Here is a 22,935-nt window from a genome sequence, read left to right on the forward strand (position 1 = left end):
GCAGGCTTTGTAGAGATCTAACATGGTTAGTAGAGATACAGCCATCCTACAAGAGAGGAGCAAATGGGGCAGAAAAAGATGGGAAAAAAACATCGTGGCTTTGGCAACCCCTTTATTAGGAATCTGCTTTTTGGAATGGGATATTTATTATGATTATTAAAAAGAAGAGAACTGTTTAATAAAGGCAAGGAAACTAGGCTATACAATATAAAGTGAATGAGACCTTTTAGAAATTCCTCTTAAAAAGGGGTAGCTGCTTGGGGCCCGGTACACACTAGACACTCAGTAAAGACTTATTGAAATGGTGGCATCAATTTTTTCTTCAGAAATATTTTTGAAAGCTGCATAGAGAAGTGCAAGGGGCCTCTGAGACCTGCATTCCAGGACAGGTTGAGTGGCTGAACGCTGTGGGCTTTGAACCACTCTGTGCCTCACTCTTCTGGGCCCTTCCATCACTCATTTGAAAATGCATGCGTCTAGATATGCTCTGGGCTTCCTGTGCTGATGTCTGAGTGTGTTTATGTATGAGCTGATGCTCTTCATGACTGTGTTTTTTTCTTTCTGGTGGAACCGCATGATGCTAGCAGACGAGTTGCTTTGTCTTTTGTTTGAAGCTAGGGTGCCTCTGGAACGTTCCTGTGTTGTAAACATGATGGCAGTGTGGGCTGGGTGGAGTGGGGCATTGTGTACTCAGCACCCTGTGTTTTCTTTCCAAAGATTCCAGAGGGTTTTTGTGATGAGTCTGTAATACTAAGTGGTGGTTGGGAAGGGAACCAGGCCTGGTTCCACCCTATGGCAGAGATCTTAGAGATCTCAGGAGCTGGACTCCAATTTGCCAGCATTTCCTCTCTCTCTCTCTCTCTCTCTGAGTCTCCATTACTAACATGTGGGATTGATGGAGACTGTTAAGGCCCTTAGCCAAGCCACCGATTCTTCTAGGATTTCGCTGATACCGCAGATAACTCTTTGTGCTCTCTTTCTCCTTGGAACCTTAGCAAATTGCCAGCAACAGTGATTAGTTTGTTGGTTGCCAGTTCTGTAAACCTCATGCACAGAGCACCTGAAGGCAATTGCCAGACACTTGCGTGTCTCTTTCCCATGTAATCATGATGCACACCAAGATACTGTATTCACTGTGTTCCTGGCACGCCAGATTTCTTCATAGTCTATTACTTCACCGAATAAAAAGGCAAATGACTTGTTTTTGGAAGGGGAATCTTATAGGCAAACAGAATGCATTTAATAAATTGCCTTTATTTTTGCACACAAAGTGCTAAATATTAGTACAAAGAGTTCATTTCTCTGCAGATTAAGTACAGGCTAATCTATGTTTTGGATTTTGGATTTTTTTTGATTTTGTAATATTGGCATTACACTTAACATTCAAACATTATATTTACTGGTTGAGCATTCCATGTCTGAAAATCCAAAATCCAAAGTGCTCCAATGAGAATTTCCTTTGAATGTCATGTTTGCACTCAAAAATTTCTGATTTGGGAACATTTCGGATTTCGGATATATGAATTTGAATGCCCAACTGTAGTTTACTTTTCTTTTTTCCAACAGGGACGTCAGATCTATCAAAAATTAATTGTTCATACACCCTATGTCTTATAACAAAATAATAAATTATTTAAGAATTGCATCTCAAGGCAGTCCACACTGCCCTATAAGAAGTCTGTTAATTAACAAGGAAAATGTCTTCACCGGGAAGGAAATAAGAATATGTCAGATTTCACCCCAAATTTATTTCATCTTATTTGTAGAACTTGTGCGTGGAGATGCTAAACCCTCTCTTTGTGCTCCTTAAAATAACATTCTCTTGGGGTCAAATCTAGTTTGCAATGAAGATTGAAAAATGGATGCCATCTAGACAATTTAGAATTCCTCATAAATTAGGAGGACAGTGACAATCAATTTTGGATTCTCAACCTGATTCAGCCTTCTTATAGTTGCCTCGGCGTTCATTTGATTTCATGTCTTTGACTGTTGCAAAGGACAACAGTATTAGCTTCTGTTACCGCTTTTAGGAAAGGTGAATGTGATTTTACTGAGACAAAAACCCTAGAAATAGGTTGTTTGCCTGCAATCTGCAATTCTCCTCTCCCCGTCAGGGGAAGCAGTTCTGAACAGGCTCTTTGTCCTCTGGGTTCTGGAGTCTGTTTCCCTCATTTTTATTTCTCCCTCGAGATTCTGACTTGTAAAGAAACAAATTTCTTCCTTTTATGAGGCTTTATAGTACCAGGTGACTGGTGTCGTTCGATATAATCTGTAGTACTTAATAGCTAAGTACACTTTGTTTTCCCCAAGCTGATTACAGTGAAAATAAAATGAGAGGGAGAAGGCTGGGCGTGGTGGATCACGCCTAATCTCAGCACTTTGGGAGGCCGAGGTGTGTGGATCACCTGAGGTCAGATGTTTGAGACCAGCCTGACCAATCTGATGAAACCCCATCTCTACGAAAAATACAAAAATTAGTTGGGCATGGTGGCGTGTACCTGTTGTAATCCCAGCTACTTGGGAGGCTGAGACAGGAGAACCGCTTGATGCACTCCAGCCTGGGCAACGAGAGCAAAACTGTCTCAAAAAAAAGAAAAGAAAAGAAAACCAGAGAGATAAAGACAACAGTTTGAGGGAGGAGGAGTGAGTAAAGAGAAGAATAAGGGTAAAGAACTGTGTAGGTGTACAGTATTTTTAAAATTCAGTTTTAGTCAAAATGAAGAACAACTGTTGTTTACATAATGGTGTTGGCTTCATAATTAAAAACATTTTTCCCGATGTTTTACAAAATGACATGGAAATTTATCAGATACTTTTCCTTCCCTAACTATTTTGGATTCCACAATGTATTTCATGACAACCAAAAGACAATTTGGGAGAGTGGGGGAGATAACTGTAGTACAAATATAGCAGTAGATAGTGTTTATTAGACGCTTGCCTGCTTTCAGTTTAAAGTGCTTTAATCACATTACCTGGGAGGCAGTGGAACCTGGAAAAGTCAGGTGACTTGTCCAAGGTTACGTGGTGAGTTTGTACTGGAGCTGGAACTGGGATGTGTGACCTTGGGCAGTCTGGCTTGAGTCCTTCCTCTTCACTGCCTGTGAGCCACACTCACAACTGGGATTAGGGTTCGAAAGCATTTTGAAAACTGGTTCAGTGTAACGTAATTTAGGAAGAGATCCGACTTCTTCGCCGATCTGTCTTTGGGAACAAAGATGGACAATTTTGGCCAGCCATCTGTTGAATGTGTTTGATGTTAACTTAGAGAACGGGTTGTTTGAAAACATGGATGTCAAGTTTTGTAGGGAAATTTGCAGCGAGATTTCTGGCTATTACCTGAGCTTTGTCCTGTGCTAATTCAGGTTTCTGTGAAGTCAGGTGGTGTGAATTGTTTCTAGAAGGGCCACTTAACTGAACACCAGTGTATATAGTTATGTGAGAGATTCTGTCAGATGCTAGGAGCTTAGGACTTTTGGGAATACACTACTAAAAAGTGTGAACAACAATTTTTTTTTTTTCCTGAGACAGAGTTTCACTCTTGTTGCCCAGGCTGGAGTGCAATGGCATGATCTCGGCTTACTGCAACCTCTGCCTCCTGGGTTCAAGCGATTCTCCAGCCTCAGCCTCCTGAGTAGCTGAGGTTACAGGCGTGAGCCACCACACCTGGCTAATTTTGTGTTTTTTTAGTAGAGACGGGTTTCTCCGTGTTGGTCAGGCTGGTCTCGAACTCCTGACCTCAGGTGATTCTCCCGCTTCGGCCTCCTAAAGTGCTGGGATTACAGGCGTGAGCTACCGTGCCTGGCCTCAAAAAACTGTTTTTACAATCCTCCCTCCCTGGTTACTGTTTCCCCCTGACCCCATACCAGAAAGTGGAATAAATCATACCCTTTTTTATTCCCATTCCTTTGTGTAGTTCCCTTTCCCTGGAACACCCTTTCTCCCTATCTTCCTCTCTGCCCTCCCGCAAAACACAGCATAGTGATGGAAAGCTGTAAGTACCACATACACAGTCGTCCCTCGATATCTATGGGGCACTGAATCCAGGAACCCCCTTAGAAACCAAGATTCATGCATGCTCAAGTACCTGATATAAAATGTCATAGTTTTTGCATATAACCTATGCACTTCCTCCTGTACACTTTAAATCATCACTAGATTTCCTCTAAAGCCTAATACAATGTAAATGCTATGCAAATATAATGTAAACATGATGTAAATAGAAATGTAAGTTGTTTTACCATATTGTTGAGCAAGTAATGACAAAATGAAGAAGTCTGTGCACATTCAGTACGGAGGTAACCATTTGGTATTATTTTTCCTGAATATTTTTGATCCATGGTTGGTTGAATCCACAGATGTGCGAACCAGATATGGAGGGCAGACTGTACTTTCTTCGATACTTCATTCCCATTTCACTTGTCCTATTGATCCTCCTCCAGCTCCCTCAGGCGGACTTACTTTTCTTTCCATTTGTTCTTTCTAATCCCACTTACCCTGTGCGTGATAATTCTGCATATGGTTGCCTCTGCAGCTCTATTGTAAGTTCTTTAGCTGTAGGAACTGCTATCATTTGAATGTACGTGTCCCTCCAAAATTCATGTTGGAACTTAAACCCCAAGATGATGGTATTAAGAGCTGGGCCTTTAGGAGTTGATTAGGCCATGAAGGCTCTGCCCTTTTGAATGGGATTAATGCCCAAAGAGGCTTCAGAGAATGCCACGCCCTTCCATTTCTTCTGCCACATGAGGACACAACAATAAAGTGTCGTCTTAGAAACAGAGGCCTCTCACTAGACACTGAATCCACGGGTGCCATGATCTTGGATATCTCAACTTCCAGAACTGTGAGAAATAAATAATTATTTTTTACAAATCATCCAATCACAAGTATTTTGTTGTAGCAGCACAAACAGACTAAGACAGAAATCTTGTCTTGTTCAGGAGTTTGGATGAATGAATGGAGGCTCGAACAAGCAAAGGAACAGACAGATGATTTACACGTGAGTTTGTTGGGATTGCTTAGGGTGTGTGTTAGTGGACGATGATGTTAGACCTGAGGATGGACCTGTGACTGTGGCAGAGGCTGGCTAGATGCTCACCAGAATCTCAGCATTTTGACCTCTGGGGCTGGATAATTCTTTATTGTGGGAAGACCGTCCTGTGCAGTGTGGGATGTTTAGTAGCATCCCTGGATTCTACTCACTAGGTGTCAGTTGTCCCAGTTCAATCAAAGATGTCTCCAGACATTGCCAGATGTCCCCTAGGGGGCAAAATTGCCCCTAGTTGACAATCACTGTACTATACCACTTTCTATACCTAGGTGGGGCCATGTGACTGGTTCTCACCAATGGGATGTGTATGGAAATGAGAGACAGTTCAGAGTGGGATACCTTTTCTACCCTCATTTCTTTCTAATCTGCTGGTCAGTTTCCAGGGTCCAGGGGAGAAGTCTGAAGTCCTAGGATATGACAGAAGGAACCTGGGTTCCTAAGAGACCTTGTGGAGCAGATCCTCCGTTGCCAAGTGTCATTGGAATACACTGTGAAGAAGAGACTAAACCATTACTGCATTTGGCCTCTCAGATTTGGGGGTGTTCATTTCGGCAGTCTACTGTCTGACCTTCCCTGACATTTGGGACGAAGGGACCTTGCTAAAGCAGCCATGCCAGTGAATAAAAATAAAGATTCCAAACTAAAAAATGGGACAGATTTTGTTTTTTTCTTGTGCAGCATCAGCCTTATTGCTATAATGATTATAATTTCTATATTTTATCAGAAAATGAGATGATGATAAAATTTGTTATTCCTACCACTCTAATAATGTTGACGTGTGATTAACAAGCAGCTTTGAGCTGTAAATACTTTTAGTAGAAAGTAATAAAACCTCAAGTGTACTGGCAGTTTTCATTTCACTGTGTATGTATATGTATCTGCAACACAAGTTCAAGTTGAGATATTTGCGGCAATTTATGTATAATGCATTTTAACATTTTTTTTGGAAACAGTGACAGATGTGGTTACCCTGCAGTCACAGCTGTTTCCCACACCATTAATAAATACATCACTGTATGATATGACAGTCTTTGGAATGGACTCTTATATGCTTAGTCCAGCTGAATGCCATGGATTAGTGTCCTGTAAAATGCTGAACCCGAGAACTTGCTCATCAGACTAAATTCAGTGCACCATTCTAAATTTATTCTGCCGCAATCAATTGTATTTGTCATTGTGTCTACGCAGAACCCCTGACCAAAATACGTAAGTCAAATGGTTTCATTTGGTGCCCATCTGGATGACAACAGCCGAGTTGTTTGTGGGAGACAATGGCTATTTGTGGATGAGTCTTTTGGTGGCTGGAAGCTCTGTGTTTGGTTCAGTGGTCTGTGTGCCTGCTCTATTTGCACAGGATTCAATCCTTTGTACAAAGAGCAGCCCCAACTGAGTTTCACCCTACCTGTCAGTCAAAATCCCTGTCTCCAGGAAATATAGCAGATCTGGCTTGAGGATACAATGGTCAAGTCCCTTTTTCTAGTAAATATCCTGCTAGGCATCTTAACTTCCAAATATCTGAGTCTAGTGTTTTGTTCCGCCATATAAAGCATTTGCACAATAATTAGCATAAGACTGACACTTATGCCATGAGTCATGTGCCAGGCTCTAAGGGGTTTGCTATAGTACGTGCATACTCCTCACAGCAATCCTAAGGGGGAGAGTAGACAGTACTATTAATATCTCTATTATATGGGTGAGGAAATTGAAGCACAGAGAGCTTAAATGACTTGCCTGAGGTCACAAAGCAAGTAAAAGCCAGAGCTGGGATTAGAACCCATGCAGGATGTCTCCAGCATTGATGCTGTAAGCCACTGCAGTGTGCTGCCTCAGCCTTGTCTTTTCTGTTAAGGAGATGTGCTTTCTCTGAGATCTCTTGAATTTGCATGACTTCAGCTAACATCTGTATATGGTGCTTAAAAAGAGTTGTTCATATTATTGCTTAATTTTTGTGTGGGCTGAGTGTACTTTCTCAACTTCATTGTCAGCTGATGCTCTTGTATCTTTCCTAACTCTTGGCATAATGCTTCCATGTCAGAAAGTAGTTCATTAGCATGTTGATTTGGTTATTTTTATACCAGGATGCTCCTTTAGGAGTTTACCCTGCAGGAGTAAGAACATGTGTACAAAGGTATGCAAATGTCAGGTGGTATGGGAATGAAACGGTAGTGGAATTCGGAGGATTCAGAATGCTTTCACAAAAGATGTAGTATTTGACAATGCCCGTGAAGGGTAGATAGTAATTGTCTGGACACATGGCAGTGAGGAATGGCATTGGTGACAGCATGGGGATAGGTGACTCCTGTCTTCCAGACAGTGAGTAATGCTTTATGACTGGGACTGGGAGTATGGGAGTATGAGAGTAGGAATAGTATGAAAAAGGATTGGAAAGGTTGGTGGGAGGGGGACTTAGGGATTTATTTGCCAGGAAGCCATTGATGGTTTGGGGACTGGAGGAGGATGTGGTCATAAAGCTGTGTTTTTAGAAGCTTAATCAGGCAGTCATCAATATGGATTGGAGCAGGAAGGGACAAAGGTGGGGAGACCATGGAGGTGGGTGGGGGAGGTCCAGAGATGTAGTGAAGACCTGAACCCCTGGAGAGGGTGGCAAGAATGGGAGTGTGAGTGAATGCAAGAGACGTTTCAGAGACAGAACTAATAGTTGTTTGGAGATTAACTGAATGAGTGGTGAGACATACACAGGTTTTCAAATCTGAGGTATTGGGTGAATAATGGTAACAAATATAAAATTGCAGGGAAAAAAACAGATTTGGGAAAAATTAAGGGTTTGCTTTAGAAACAGCATTGAGTGGACAGGTCAGAGCTGTACCTTTGTGGGTAATCCATGCCCAAATGGTCATTATGAATGTGAGGCTTAAACACCTTGCCATCAGGGAGAGAAGCCCTCTAAACAGCTGACCATGTAAAGGCATAGGTCTGAAGGATTGAAGGAACGAAGAAAAAAAATGTGTTTTCTGGAAGAGAGGACACTTGCATGCACTGACAATTAAATTATATGTCTTATTTAAAGTTAAGATGTAGCTTAACTTATGTTTATTATTCCCAAATTGGTTATGATTTCAACTGGATTTAAAATACTGAAAATATTTTACAGACTGTGCTTAAGGACTGTTCCATATAGGACCCTGTCTGGAATATTGGGAATCTGGTTGGCAGATCTCTTCTCATACAAATTGGTTAACTCATTAGCCTCCAGTTGTTCCCCAAGTTGTTGCCTCATTTAGAATGCCTGCCTTGCCTTTCTTCCTCTATCCTTCTATTCAAACCCTAACTCTTCCTTCAATACCCTGTTCAGATCCCATCTCTGAATCCCTGATTCCGACTGGAAATGGCCTTTGCTGCCTCCAACATCTTGCAGACCATGGCATATCACTGGGGATGGCCAGGTGCTGGCCGGTGATGCAGGTGGGTCTTTGAGGGCTGGACTTATCTTATTCATCTTTGCATCTCAAGAATCTTACTTATTTTTTTCACCAGGTCAGCATAAAGAGTGTTTAAGGTCTGTACCCAATAAAGCTAAACTTCATCTAAGTTGTAAAAAAGCCCAGCTGAAATAAAATACACTGTGGAAGTGACTTTAATATCCTGAAAACACAAGAGCTAAGAACCAGACTGGGATTAGATACCCTACTATGCTTAGCCCTAAACCCAAGTAGTTAAATTAACAAAACTATTCACCAGAGAACTACAAGCAACAGCTTACACCTACTTGGCGGTGCTTTATATCCTTGTAGAAGAGCCTGTTCTATAATCGATAAACCCCGATATACCTCACCATCTCTTGCCACTCAGCCTATATACCACCAGCTTCAGCAAACCCTAAAAAGGCCTTGAAGTAACCATAAGAACTGTTGTGTCTCTCACTAGTTCTGTCTTCTTAGGGATTGTGGTGATCTAATGCTTTTTAAAATAGTCCCACGCTTTTTTGAATATGATTTCTTGGGTGGTCCTGGTTGGTTGGTTGAGGGCTCTTTCATCAAGAAATGTTCTTTCCACTCTGTGCACGCTAACTACACTTTGGTAGCTGAATCCTGTGTCTGTAATCAGAAATACAGTATGTTGGCTATCACCAATGTCTAGGTTTATATTTGTCTGCTCTTCGAAAGACACTGACTACCTTGATGGATTCTTCTCTTTGGTCTGTTCATGCGCTGTTAAACTGTGGCAGCGAGGAAGTAATATTAGGGGAAATTATTGTGTCATTTTGCCTTTGGTTTTACCTAAGATTCCTTTTCAGGAACTGAAGTACACTCAAGCCCAAACAAGTAAAACAGTAGTAAAGTATAAACTTAGTTTTTATATTTCTAAAATTAAATTAATTAGACAAAGTACACTTATTATGGTATGAAGAATGATCATGAATAAGCAGAATGAAACTATGCTTATTAAGATAGATTAGGAAAATACTTTAGAGGATGCAAGGGGTTTACTGTTCCTTTTATGAGATTTGTTTACTAATAAAATTTCATCTCCATTAGCCTCAACAAACTCCCAGTAATTAGTACCGATTAGCTAAGATCTGTTACCCTGGGCTTGGACCGTTCCATTTTCTGGGAAAACAAGTCCACTTTCCTTGGGTTGTGGGGAAGGAAGTTTTATTTCCTCAGAAAATATGTCAGGTAAACTGATGTTCATAACGGACTTTTCAATAATTCGAGTTTACTGTGTCAGCAGAAGAAGAAACAAATGGTGGTGGTAACCCCACTGCTGTAAGATGTGAGGCCTGCCCATGTTTAAGAATGGAGACTGAGGCTGGGCGTGGTGGCTCACACCTGTAATCCCAGCACTTTGGGCGGCCGAGTGGGTGGATCACCTGAGGTCAGAAGTTCAAGACCAGCCTGACCAATGTGGTGAAACGCTGTCTCTACTAGAAATACAAAAATTAGCCAGGCGTGGTGACATGCCTGTAATCCCAGCTACTTGGGAGGCTGAGGCAGGAGAATCGCTTGAACCCAGGAGGCGGAGGTTGCGGTGAGTCGAGACGCCATTGCACCCCAGCCTGGGCAACAAGAGCGAAACTCCATCTCAAAAAACAAGCAAGAAAAAGAAAGGAGACTGCAAAATTTTAAGTACAATTTTAAATATTAAATATTTCTGATATTTGTACTTGTGTAAGTTAAAAAATTACTAATATACTTGGCAATAACTAACTTTTAAGCATTTTGTGAAACTCTGCAGAAGTTACCCAATTTCATTCTCATAATAATTTAGGAGTAGGTTCTGTCTTTGCCCTGTATTTTTTGATGGGCAGACAGAAAGCACAGTGAACTTTAGTAGCTTGCTCAAGATTGTGTTAGCAAGTGGCAGAACCAGAACAGAACCCCAAATCTGGTAAGTAGAAGCATTGATATGTTGTAGTCCATTAAAATACGTTAATCTTTCAAAACTTTGCTGTAAGTTATTGAAAAGTACCAACAAAAGGAAGCTATTATCAGAAACAAAATAAACTAATAATAAACATCTTTAGAGTAATTATTTGCTCACTACAAAAATGAGCATGGTATTAAAAATGAAATATTACAAATTTTAAGAGTTTTAATTTCAGTCATGGTGTGCTATAGTAATAATAGAGTTGTAATATCTTATTGTGGCTATTTTGTTTCTATACCAGAAATTCATCAGGAAATTATAGCACAACAAATAGCTGTGAAAATCATGATAGTAGTAATTATATCAATGACATAGTTGTGGAAGAAGAGAATAATGAGGTTATTTTGAGGGAAGTCCACTACAGTAGAATAGCAAATGCTTTTCAAATGTAGGGCAAGCCAGAAGGGAAAGAGACCTAACTTTGGGTTTATAATGTATCATGAAAATGGGGGATTGGGAGCAGGGGGTGGTTTCAGGAATACTTTGGCGATTAAAAATTGGACTTCGAGGAATTAATTTGGAATTTTTAACCAGACATTTTCAAGGTTGTTAGTAATAGTTTTGGCTCTGATAGTAAAATTTTTAAACAAGCATTGTTAGTCTCTAGCTTGTTGCTCTATGAAGTGTTGGAGATGGGGCCTGGTGAAAGGTGATTGGATCATGGGGGTGGAACCTTCATGATGGTTTAGCATTATCCTTTTGGTGCTGTTCTCCTGATAGAGTTCTCACAAGACCTGGTTGTTTAAAAGTTATAGCACCTCCCCGGTCCTTGGTCCTGCCATGTAAGATGCCTATTCCCACTTTGCCTTCCACCGTGTTTGTAAGTTTCCTGAGGCCTACCCAGAGCCGAGCAGATGCCAGCATCATGCTTCCTGGACAGCCTGCGGAACCGTGAGCCAATTAAGCCTCTTTTCTTTATAAATTACCCAGTCTGAAGTATTTCTTTATAGCAATGTGAGAACTGACCCATATGCTGCCTTTAATATAGGATCCTTTCTTGGAGGCTCCCTCACAAGAGGTTTTAGTTGTTGCCATGAAGATATGTAGCTGTCAGAGGCTTACTACCTCCCAAGTAAATTGCTCTTATTTTATACTTGGAAAACCTGAGACTAAAAGAGGTAATTCAATAGACCAAGGGCTCTGCAGCTCCGAGGTGGACCATGAATTGTCCCCGCCAGAACAAGCCAGGCTGTTCATGCTCCGAAGCCCAGTCTTACCTTCTGAAGGTTTGGCATCGGGATACCATGAACCCCTGCCATAGAATCCCACAACCTGCAGAGTAGCCTGGTTTTACCATTAGAGATTCATTTCTCAATGATGTGGTGAAAACAGCATGAATTTTGTTCATTTGGTCAGCTGAGGGCAATAACCCTTCTGTTTATTTTCAGCCCTGTGATCCTAAGTAAGTTACTCAGCCTTGCTGAGCCTCTGTGTTCTGGTTTAAGGTGAGACCAGCAGTACCTATCTCAAGAGGTCATGGAGATGATGAATCCTGGTTATTGATGTGGTGGAGCACTTGCAAGGTATCTGGTGCTGTTTTCAGTATTGTATATGTGTTACCTAATTCTCAGAACAGTAGTCTAAGGTGGGAATCCAGAGGCAGGCCCAGAGGAATGAAATGATGTGTCTGAGTCCAGAAGCTGATAGGTGGACAATTCAGTGTGAATCAATTCCCTTCTGTTTTTTTTTTTTTTTTTTGGATGGTGGGATGGGGGGCGGTTCACTGTCTGTGAGTCCTATCCTAAACTGACAGTGTCCTTGTGGAGGTAACACGCACACACTTCCGAGAGGTTGTAGTAGCCAATGATTTCAATCGAAGCCTAAGGTAATAGCCTCTAACAGAAAATACAAATGCTTCTAGTAAATTCTAATAGCCTCTCTGGGAAGCAGGTGCAGGGCCTTGGGATGCCATTATCAGGATGGGGTTGGGGATGTCTGATGGAGGGAATGTGGAAAAGACTAAGGTGGCCTATTATCTAGACAGCTGGGCTGAACTGATTTGGGGCTGGAATCATGGGTGTGATGTGTGCGATGGGTTAGGAGTCAGGTGGGCGTCGGAGGTCGAGAAGGAGTTAGGGGGACAGAGAGAAACAGGGATGCTCAGTTTCCCCTGGACTCTTTTGCCTGAACTGGACCTGGCTCCTTGTGTGGGTTTAGCTTCCTTTCTTGTTGGGCCCAAAGAAGGGAGGTCCATAAACCATAGTAGGAAAATAGGACCTTGATCGTTTTTCTTTCTTGGTTAACCTTGAAAGAACTCCCCTTCTCTCTGCATCCTAAAAAAGGAGAGTAAGAATGCCCTGATGGAAAACCTACAGGGGGTAGCTTTCAGAGTTCATGCTTGGCCAAGAGGCAAACGGCATAGCAGGCTTTGGAACCACAGAGTCGGCAGGGATTTGAAGTCTTCTCTCGAGGGACAGCAAGCCAGTGGGTAATGTGACAGGCGTGGTCTCCCCTTTCTTCCTGGGGTGGAAGAAAACCAGAGCAGGGGAGAGCCCAGAAGTAAAAAAATACCATGTGGGAGATGAGGACAGGAAATGCATCAGACATGAAGATTTCCAAGCCTGTGCGTATTTACAGTAATCAATCCCACCCTCATAGGCTGGGATCAGGAGAGCCTGTTTCTCTTTGGAGTGCGGAGGCCACGTCACAGCTGCAATGGGATTTGACCACCAAAAGCTCCCTGCTGTGTTTTCCACACCCCCACCCCAACACAGCTTCTTTGTAATCCTAAAAGCAGGGTATTCGTGATACCTGATGTGGGTGCAGGAACGTAATATTTCCAAGTTTTCAAATTATTTCTTTCCAAGAGAGTGTGAGGTGTAGAAGAAATGGAAATACTTTTTCATGGTATAACAAGTTATATGGTGACTTGCCTGTCTTTTTCTTCGTGGATAGAAATCAGAGTCAACAAGCCCAAGGTAAAAGCCTCTGTCAAGAAATACAAATGCTTCTAGCAAATCCTAGTGACACTGTTTCTCTCATGGTTTCCTGTTCAAGGTCCATTTGCTTCTAAACTTTCTGATTTTCCTTTACATCATTGTTATGCCAAGTTCATGGATGCATGAAAGCTGAGGAAGTTGGTGGGTAAGTGGCTTGTCTGAGTTTATGAAGATGATAAGCTTCCAGGTGTGTGGATATGTGTGCGTGTGTGTGTGTGAATGTGTGTGTGTCCACTCAATTATATGAGTTTTCCTTTTCATTCATTTACTGGACATTCATTTATTTTGAAGTTCCTTCTAAAACCTGTACTTATTCTAATGATCTTTGGTGTCTTCCCGGCACCCTGCAGGATCAGCTAAGTTCTTGATGCCAAACTTTGCTGCATCCTTTATTGAAGGTGTGAGTGTAAAGTAAACCCAAACAAATGGAAATAACACAAAAGTTTGTGTTCCTTTGTCAAGTGGGTCTCTGGGTGTTCGCCTTTAGTGCCGTCTGTGGTGAGGTGACAGGGCATTCCACATTTAGTTCTTTTTCAGTAACAGAATCTCTTTTCAGGTGCAGGAGACAATACCTCCAGGGCCCACATTTATTTGGAAGTAGGGGTGGTTTTTATGTATCCTAAAAGATGAATCTTGGAGACCAGTTTTTTTGAACACTTGAGTTGCTTGGAAATATGACTGGAAGAAGGTCTCTGACAACTTTTGACCCCACCGGTGATTTTGTGGAGTTAGCAGTTGAAATTTGAGGATAGACGTTCCCTATTTCTTTGGATTTTACTAATTAGGGTTTTATGGTCAGTGAAATGATTAAGACTGGGCTTTCCTTTAGCTCATCCTACTTAAAGAGACATGGTGAACTTAGGAAATTTTATATAACAAATGAGATTACCTCTGAGCTGTTAGAATGTTCTCAGAATCTTTTCTGATAACCTCAAATGCTTATGAAAAGTGTGTGTTCTTACAAATGGTGAATGCTTTTTAGTTACTCTAACCGTGAAACTGGGAACCCTAAGCACCTCAAGTATGGGCAATTTATTGTCCATTCGATTTTAAGTCATCTATGAAGATGTGTGGATGCCGCTGGTCTTTTTGCACTGTTGCTTTGTAATGCCTGCTGCTGACTTGACTACACGCTCCACTGCTCTGTCTTTCCGCCACGTAACTACAAGGCACACTACTGATTTATGCTTTTCATTCATTTCCTGGACATTCATTTACTTTGAAGTTCCTTCTAAAACCTGTACTTTTTTTTTTTTGAGACGGAGTCTTGCTTTTGTTGCCCAGGCTGAAGTGCAATGACACGATCTCGACTCACTGCAACCTCCGCCTCCCGGGGTTATGCGATTCTCCTGCCTCAGCCTCCTGAGTAGCTGGGATTACAGGCGCCCGCCACAATGCCCGGCTAATTTTTTTATTTTTAGTAGAGATGGGGTTTCACCACGTTGGCCAGGCTGGTCTCGAACTTTTGGGTAATCTACCCACCTCGGCCTCCCAAAGTGCTGGGATTACGGGCATGAGCCACTGCACCTGGCCTAAAGCCTGTACTTATTCTAATGACCTCAGTGGCTTCCCAGTGCCCTGCAGGATCAGCTGAGGGGTGGCTGGGCTGGGTTTACCTCTGTCCTGTGGTCTCTGAATTGATACTGTGCAGTGTAGCAGCTCTTGAGACATGGAATAAGCTGGGAGGAAAAGAGAAATATTGGGACAAGTTTTTAACATGCTTTTAAACATCCCTGAAACATAACACAGATATATGCTGTAGGTTTACAGCAACCCCTGAAGGCCAACCTCTACAGTGGGCAGCATGTTCTGAATGCCTGTGCTGGCTGCGAGGAAAATGGGGAGAGGAGCCAGGAAAAGCGCAACTGCCCACATTACCGTGAATCTCCTCGGACAGCTTTGTAAGTGAGGAGCTGGGGTATCTGAATTGCCCCAGGAGGCTCGTTAAGTTCTAAGAAGGTGAGCAAAATTGATTTAATATATTATTTGTGTTAGCTAGCATATTCATTTAAGGTTAAATTTACATAATAGTAAAGTTGTATTTTTATGTGTGTTTTGTGTATTTTTATACTACAGTGGGGGTTCCTTATAGAATTAGTGTGCTCTGGACGTTCGTGGCCATTTTATAGGATTTAGGAGCAGTATTTTACATTTTAAATGATTACTGTGAATCCAGTTGTTATTTTTATTTTTCCTGCTGCATTGCTGGTAATATCTAGGTTTATCTGATGCTGAGTTTATAGTCAGAAATGTATCCCAGGATGGTGAGGCCAGCGATGTGGAGAGTTCAGCCTGGTTTACATATGGTTCACCCTGGGTTGGGGGTTGCCATACAGTTTCATCAATAGTGGGTGCTCTCCCTCCTTAAAATTAAAAAAATAAAAAGCAGAACAACCAAACTCCTTTCAAATATCTCTTTGACCCTGCTCCCCCTCCTCCCAGGAAACAGCTATAAAAACCAGACCGAGCTAACAATTCAGTTTGTCATCTTTTTTTTTTTTTTTTTTTTTTTTGAGAGGGCGTCTCGCTCTGTCGCCCAGGCTGGAGTGCAATGGCGCAATCTCCGCTCACTGCAACCTCTGCCTCCCAGGTTCAAGTGATTCTCCTGCCTCAGCCTCCTGAGTAGCTGGGACTGCAGGAGGATGCCACCATACCAACTACTTTTTTGTATTTTTAGTAGAGATTGGGTTTCGCCATGTTGGCCAGGTTGGTCTTGAACTCCTGATCTCAAGTAATCCACCCACCTCCCAAAGTGTTGGCATTACAGGTGTGAGTCACCACGCCTAGTCCCCAATCTCTTTACATTTGTCATGCATGGGTAACTCTTGAGTTCCCACCTCTTGCTCTGCCACAGGCTTTCTTCCTACTTCAGCTGGTGAGATTCTAGGTGTTCTCCCCTCTGTTGATTGCAATGTTTGACGTTTGGTGAGAAAAAATATTCCTGATGTGCAGTGTTAATAAGGCCACATAAGCCCCTTCCCATCCCTCCACCCCTGCTTATAAGGGATCTGACAGTCATTTTGGGACAAGCCCTTAAGTCTGTTTTTTTGTGTTGTTTTGCTTTTTAAAGTTTCACTGATGATTTGCCTTAATGCGTTCCTTGGTGCCAAAGGTATGGGCCGTCTTGTCACATGCTGCTCAGTGGTGGGGACAGCGGGCAACTAGGGGAAAGCCAGAGCCGCTGCTTTGAGGTCATACCCCCAGTGTCACCGCCAATGTTGGGAGGAAGTAGTGAACAGTTGATGAAGGGATGAACGTGGCACTGTAGGAGCACACAGCAGGGAGAGGAGACACGGAGAAGCACAGGGAACACCATGTGCAAGTAACTGATGGAGATAGAGGGCAGATGGAGGGCAGGGTTCAGATGAGGCTGGTAACATAGCCAAGTCACCAAAGGACGCGGAGACCCTGCTGGGGTGTGTGGCCTCCCTCTTGGTACTAAGGAGCCATGGGACGGCACGATCAGGTGGCTCAAAGCACAGAAATGCAGGCCGAGAGTGTGGGTGTGAATCTTGGCCTCACAGATCCTCACTCTATGGCTTGGGGGACTGAACATCTTTGCTGCCAGCTCCTGGTCTGTAATAAGACGACAATGAAGGTGACTTCCTCAAGTTGTCCTGAGGATAAAGGAATCCCCATGTATAAGGCACCTGGTGGAGAGTAGCCGTCCATGGGGCTGCCTGGGCCCAACTTGCTGTCTAGAAGCAGTAGGTTGGATGGTTGGCACTGGGGAGAGATGGGAGGCAGGGAGAACCTAGTTTGCAGGGCTTTGTGATGATCTGGGCAGTGGTTACCAGAGGGGGTGGGGCCCTGTGCCACTCAGCCCTCCAAATTCCCTTGGAGGTGGGAGTATGTGGCCAGGAATATTCCTGCCTGTTCCTCCACTCAGCCATAAGAGTGAACCCAGGCAGTGCGAGGAACAGACCTGAGAGAAATTTTAGGAGGCAGAATAACCAGGGCTTGGTAACATTTAGGAAGCCTTATATCATCTGTTGGACAACAGGGTAACTCTAGTGCCTGATTGTTCTAACAGGGAGATATGTAATCGACACTCAGCTGACTAGCCTTCCTTGCAGACTAAAATAAAATAGGCATTTTAAAAAATGGTTTTAAGCAGATTTTTTTTGTAGGTTTCTTTGGGGATTGGGACAGCTTTCATGGGAATATTTGCCTTCAACTTAAAGTGAGTTTCCTTGGAAGTCCATTAGGCTCCGTGTCTAAACTCTAATGTTCAGAAAATTCTTTTCTGAGGTACAAAGTATTAGTCTATTGTGAAACTCTGTGGCAACAGAGACTCTAAGAACTAAATTCCATAACGGAATGGAAGCTGCTAGCAGGGGATTATCTAGTACTCCGGTTTAGGCAATTTGCAAAAACAATTCAGCAAAGTCTATAAAGGCAATGGGGGACAAATAGTATTGCTTTTTTTTTTTGTGCTGCCAACCAGATTTGTCACGTGGATTAGTAATTTAGATAGGAACAGCCATGAATCACTGCTTAGAGTTTTGCATTTAATTTTATCCTGGAAGCAATTTCCTCTCAAATTCTTGAGCTGTAGTTATTAATGAATTAAACATTATGAAACCCAGAGAACTATTAATTCATTTCGAAATAAGTAGACATTTAAATCTGAAGAAGAAACCTTACATTTTTTTCAGTAGTGTTTAATATTTTCAAGCTGACAAAATGTGGCATGGCATTTTGTAGATGTGGTTTCCCCAGAATGATTATTGGTAGGTATCAGAGTATATGTGCCAGACAATTTGGCTGCAGGTTCTACGGGTGTGATATTGTGATATAATAAGAAACATATATATTTGGTTTTCATCCTCCATTTCCTGGTACTGAGCTCCTAAAACCCTTGTAATTTCCTGCGTGATAGAGGTTATGGGAATATCTTTTGTTTTTCATCATAAACTCCTTTTTTTTTTGAGATGGAGTTTTGCTCTTGTTGCCCAAGCTGGAGTGCAGTGGTGCGAGCTTGGCTCACTGCAACCTCCGCCTCCTGGGTTCAAGTGATTCTCCTGTCTCAGCCTCCTGAGTAGCTGGGATTACAGGCACGCACCACCACGCTCGGCTACTTTTTTTGTATTTTTAGTAGAAACAGGGTTTCACCACATTAGCCGGGCTGGTCTCAGACCTCAGGTGATCCACTCACTTTGGCAAGCATGAGCCACCGTGCCCAACCATAAACTCCTTTCATCCGTACCTTAGCTTATGCTAATATGGTGACTCTTGATGGGCTCTTAGCTGGCCTCAGAGTGCCAGCTGGTTGCCAGAGGAACCAACCCTGTGATTAGAGGGTTGTGACTTTCAGCCTCATCCCAGACCTCCTGGTAGGGAAGAAGGGCTGAAGATGGAGTTAATCCAGAGCGGCCAATAATTTAATCGACCATGTCTACACGATGGAGCCTCCATCAAACCCCTAAGTGATAGGGTTCTGGTAGGTGAACACTTGGAGGAGCTGGGGGAGGGTGACGCCTTCTACAAGGTCATGGAAACTCTGTGCACCCAACCTGGCCCTGTGTATTTCTTCCATTTGGCTGATCTGAGTTGTATCCATTATCATAAACTGTTCCTGAGTTCTGCCAGCCATTCTCACAGAGTTCTGCTAGCCATTCTCACAAGTTATTAAACCGGAGAGGGGGTAGTGAGAAACCCCACTGATAGCCAGTCAGTCAGAAGCACAGGAGGCCTGGGACTTATGCTTGGTGTCTGAAATGGCGGCAGACTTGTGGGGCTGAGCCCCTGACCTGTGGGGTCTGTGCTGACTCCGGGTAGTTAGGGTCACAATGGAATTGAATTACGGGACACCCGATTGGTGTTGGAGAGTTGGAGACTTGGTTGTTGAGGTGGAAGACACCCATGTGTTTGATGTCAGAAATGTTCTATGGGTAGAAACAGATTGTGGCTGTAAGGGGCAGGAAAGATGAAGTCAGGTTCTCTTGATAACCAATGACAGGGTGTTTTTCAGAAAGAGAAAGATTAAAATATATGGAAAAGGCAGCTGATTAGAGTGGGAGCTCCCCACCCAAGTTCCTTATCAGCAGTGCTGCTCAGCTCACCCCTTTCTGTCCTGTTCTTACCTTGGACACCTGCCACTCCGCCCTGGCTCTGCCTTCCTTACTCTTGTCAGGTGTTGCTTTGGGGAAAAGATTTGTCCAGTCATCAGATGTCCTTGGACATCAGTGTGTAATGCACCCACCACTCAAGCACTCTTCGAAGCCCAGCATCAGGAAAACATTCTTTGTACAGCATGCTAGTTGTGGACAGGCCATACAGTTAGACAGGATTGCTTGAAGATTTGGAAGCACAAAATGAGACAGGATGCAAAAGCTGAAGACTTGGCTTTTTCAGCCTGGAAAATGTGCTTAGTTTTTTCCCCCAAAGATATTAAATACTTCATGTAAAAAGTCAGTAGGAGAATCTACAGATTGTGTCTGCAGTGATGTTACCTGAACAACTGAAAAAAGTCAGGGGACTACTTTTTTTTTTTTTTTTTTTTTTGAGACAGAGTTTCACTCTGTTGCTAGGCTGGAGTGCGGTGGCACCATCTCTGCTCACTGCAACCTCCGCCTCCCAGGTTCAAGTGATTCTCCTGAGTCAGCCTCCTGAGTAGCTGGGACTACAGGTGCCCACCACCACACCAGGCTAATTTTTTGTATTTTTAGTAGCGACGGGATTTCACTGTGTTAGCCAGGATGGTCTTGATCTCCTGACTTACTGATCTGCCTGCCTTGGCCTCCCAAATGCTGAGATTACAGGTGTGAGCCACCGCACCTCGCCAAGGGACTACTTTTCAAGAGCAGATGTTTTACGGGCAACACATTTGGTTTGTTTTGGACATGGATGGCTTCCAGAACCTTTGGTTAACCTGTCTTCAAAATTTTTTAAAGATAGTATTTTGGGCTGTGTGTAGGGAAAACTCTCTGTGTTTTTTTCTTTGTTCTCACACGACAACAATCATCAGCACATGACTAGAGACACCAGCTGAGTATCCTCTAATTCCGTTCCAACACTGTCTACCCAGAGATAGTGTCAGATCCCACTGGTTAAGGGCTCAGTCCCCAAGACCGCCCCTACCCGCACACCAGTGATAAGTCTGGGCCTCTCTGGAACTTCTGGCCCACGAGCTTCAAGTTGGGGTCCCCAGAACCCCCGCTTTGGCTTTGATGAATTTGCTGGAGCAGCTCACAGAACTTGGTGAAACCCTTACTTATGTTTACTGGTTTATTGTAAAAGATATTGCAAAGGATACCAATGAAGAGAACGTGGGATGAGGGATGCGGGGCAGGGTGTGGAGCTTCTATGCCCTCCCTGGGTGCCACCCCCCAGGAACCTCAGCATGTTCAGCTGTTTGGAGACTCCTTGAACCCTGTCCACTGGGTTTTAAGGAAGTTTCATGATGTCAGCATTCCTTCCCCCAGGGCACAGGGTGGGACCCCTCATTGGAGGGTCTTAAGACCCTCCATCAGAAAGACAGTAGTGTTCTGCCCTGGGACAGGTGAAAGGGAGGCAGAAGAAGGTCAGAGGCCCGCCCCGAGACCCAACATACCCAGCATTATAACAAAAGACCGTAACAAGGGCTATGGAAGTCATGAGCTGGGAACCACAGAGGAAAGCCAGTACATATCATAACACCACAGACGGTTTCTTACCCTTCCCTGCCACCTTTTGAAAAGCCTCTTGCTCTTACTTCACCTCTTGCTCTTGCTTTGTCAGCTAAAGTTCTTCTCAGGACCATCATCTCCTCTCTGGGCAGTCGCTGATCCCATCTGAGCCTTAGTTTCCTCGTGTGTGAAATGGGAATGAGAATTTTTGCCTCCTTCTCTGCCACGCACATTGTCGTGAAGATTAAATGAGATGATAGACATGAAAGTACTGCGTCTAGTGCTTTTCTGGAAGCATATGAAGCAGAGAGGAAATGGGGGTCAGGATGGAGGAGGCAGGGCTTTGTATTAACATGTAAATAGGGAGAAAGAAGCCTCAACTCCTACCTTTTCCCACTCATGGTCCTTCCCCAACTTAGGACCTGAATTAGATAGAAGGTCCAGCTTCTTCTGGGAAGGAAGGTTCTTCTGAGGGCCTCAGGGAGTCGTCTTCGTTTTTCCAATTTAACCAAGCCACTGCTGTGAAAGGTGTTCCTTAGTGGTGTAGTTTGGATGTCTGACCCCTCCAAATCTCATGTTGAAAATTAATGCCCAGTGTTAGAGGTGGGGGCCTAACAGGAGGTGTTTAGGTCACAGGAGCAGATCCCTCGTGAATAGATGAATGCTCTGTGGGTTGGGGAATGGGTTCTCACTCTGTTAGTTTCCATGAGGGCTGGTTGTTACAAAGAGCCTGCCTCCTCACCCTTGCTTCCTCTCCGGCCATGCGATCTCTGCACATGCCAGCTTCCCTTCGCCCACTGCTGTAAGTGGAAGCAGCCTGAGGCCCTCTTGAACCTTCTGGCCAATGGAACTGTGAGCTACATAAACCTGTTTTCTTTATAAATTACCCAGCCTCATGTATTCCTATCTAGCAACACTAAAAGGACTAAGACACTGAGCGTAACATGTACAGTCATGCCTCACTTGATGACAGGGATATATTTTCAGAAATGCGTCTTTGGGTGATTTTGTTGTGTGAACATTATGGAGTGAGTACACTTACACAAGCCTAGGTGGTGTAGCCTAGTACACCTGTAGGCTATACAGTACAGCCATTGCTCCAAGACCGCAAACCTGTGCGGCATATTATTATACCGAATACTGCAAGCAGTTGTAACACACACAGTATTTGTTTATGCAAGCATGGAAGAGATACAATGAAAATATGGTATAAAAGATAAAAAAGGTACATCTGTGTAGGACACTTAGCATGAATGGAGCTTGCAGGACTGGAAGTTGCTCTGAGTGAGTCAGGATGTGAGTGGATGTGAAGGCCTAGGACATTACTGTGCACTCCTGTAGATTTTACAAACAGTACACTTAGACTACACTCCATTTATAAAAAATAGTTTTCTTCCATAATAATCTTAGCTTACTGTAACTTTGTAACTTTGTAAACATCTAAATTTTGTTTAGCTTTTTGACTCTTTGATCATAACACTTAGTTTAAATCACAAATATTATACAACTGTACCAAAATGTTTTTCTTTATATCCTTCTTCTATAAGCTTTTTTATTTGTAAGATTAATTTTTTTCTTTTACTTTTTAAACATTTTTTGTTAAAAACTAAAATACAAATGCACACATTAGCCTAGGGTTACACAGGGTCAGGATTGTCAATATTACTGCCTTCCACCTCCGTATCTTGTCCCACTAGAAGGTCTTCAGGGCAATACCATACATGGAGCTGTTATTTCCTAAGACAGCAGTGCCTTCTTCTGGATACCTTCTGAACCACTTGCCTGGGACATTTTACAGTTAACTTAAAAAAAAAATAGGAGTACACTCTAAAATAATGATAAAAGTATAGTACAATAAATGCAGAAACCAGTAGCATAGTTGTTAATTATCATTATCAAGTATTATGTACTGTACATGATTGTGTGTGTTAGACTTTTATGCAACCGG

The 22,935-nt window shown here is 43.0% G+C and overlaps 1 protein-coding gene across 14 annotated transcripts in view; it reads left to right on the forward strand.

Annotated features, from left to right (window-relative positions):
* Nucleotides 1-22,935, forward strand: part of RNF152 (ring finger protein 152) — an 86,258-nt gene that overhangs the window by 10,811 nt on the left and 52,512 nt on the right. For 8 of the 14 annotated variants that reach the window (XM_065533680.2, XM_074022530.1, XM_074022531.1 and 5 more), the window contains one exon: nt 15,140-15,336. The exons of the other annotated variants lie outside the window; for them this stretch is intronic. The gene's annotated coding sequence lies outside the window, so the exon portion shown is untranslated. The remainder of the gene's footprint in view (nt 1-15,139; nt 15,337-22,935) is intronic. 14 annotated transcript variants of the gene reach the window in all.

This window comes from Macaca fascicularis, chromosome 18 (genome assembly GCF_037993035.2).
Source record: "Macaca fascicularis isolate 582-1 chromosome 18, T2T-MFA8v1.1".
Lineage (NCBI taxonomy): Eukaryota > Metazoa > Chordata > Mammalia > Primates > Cercopithecidae > Macaca > Macaca fascicularis.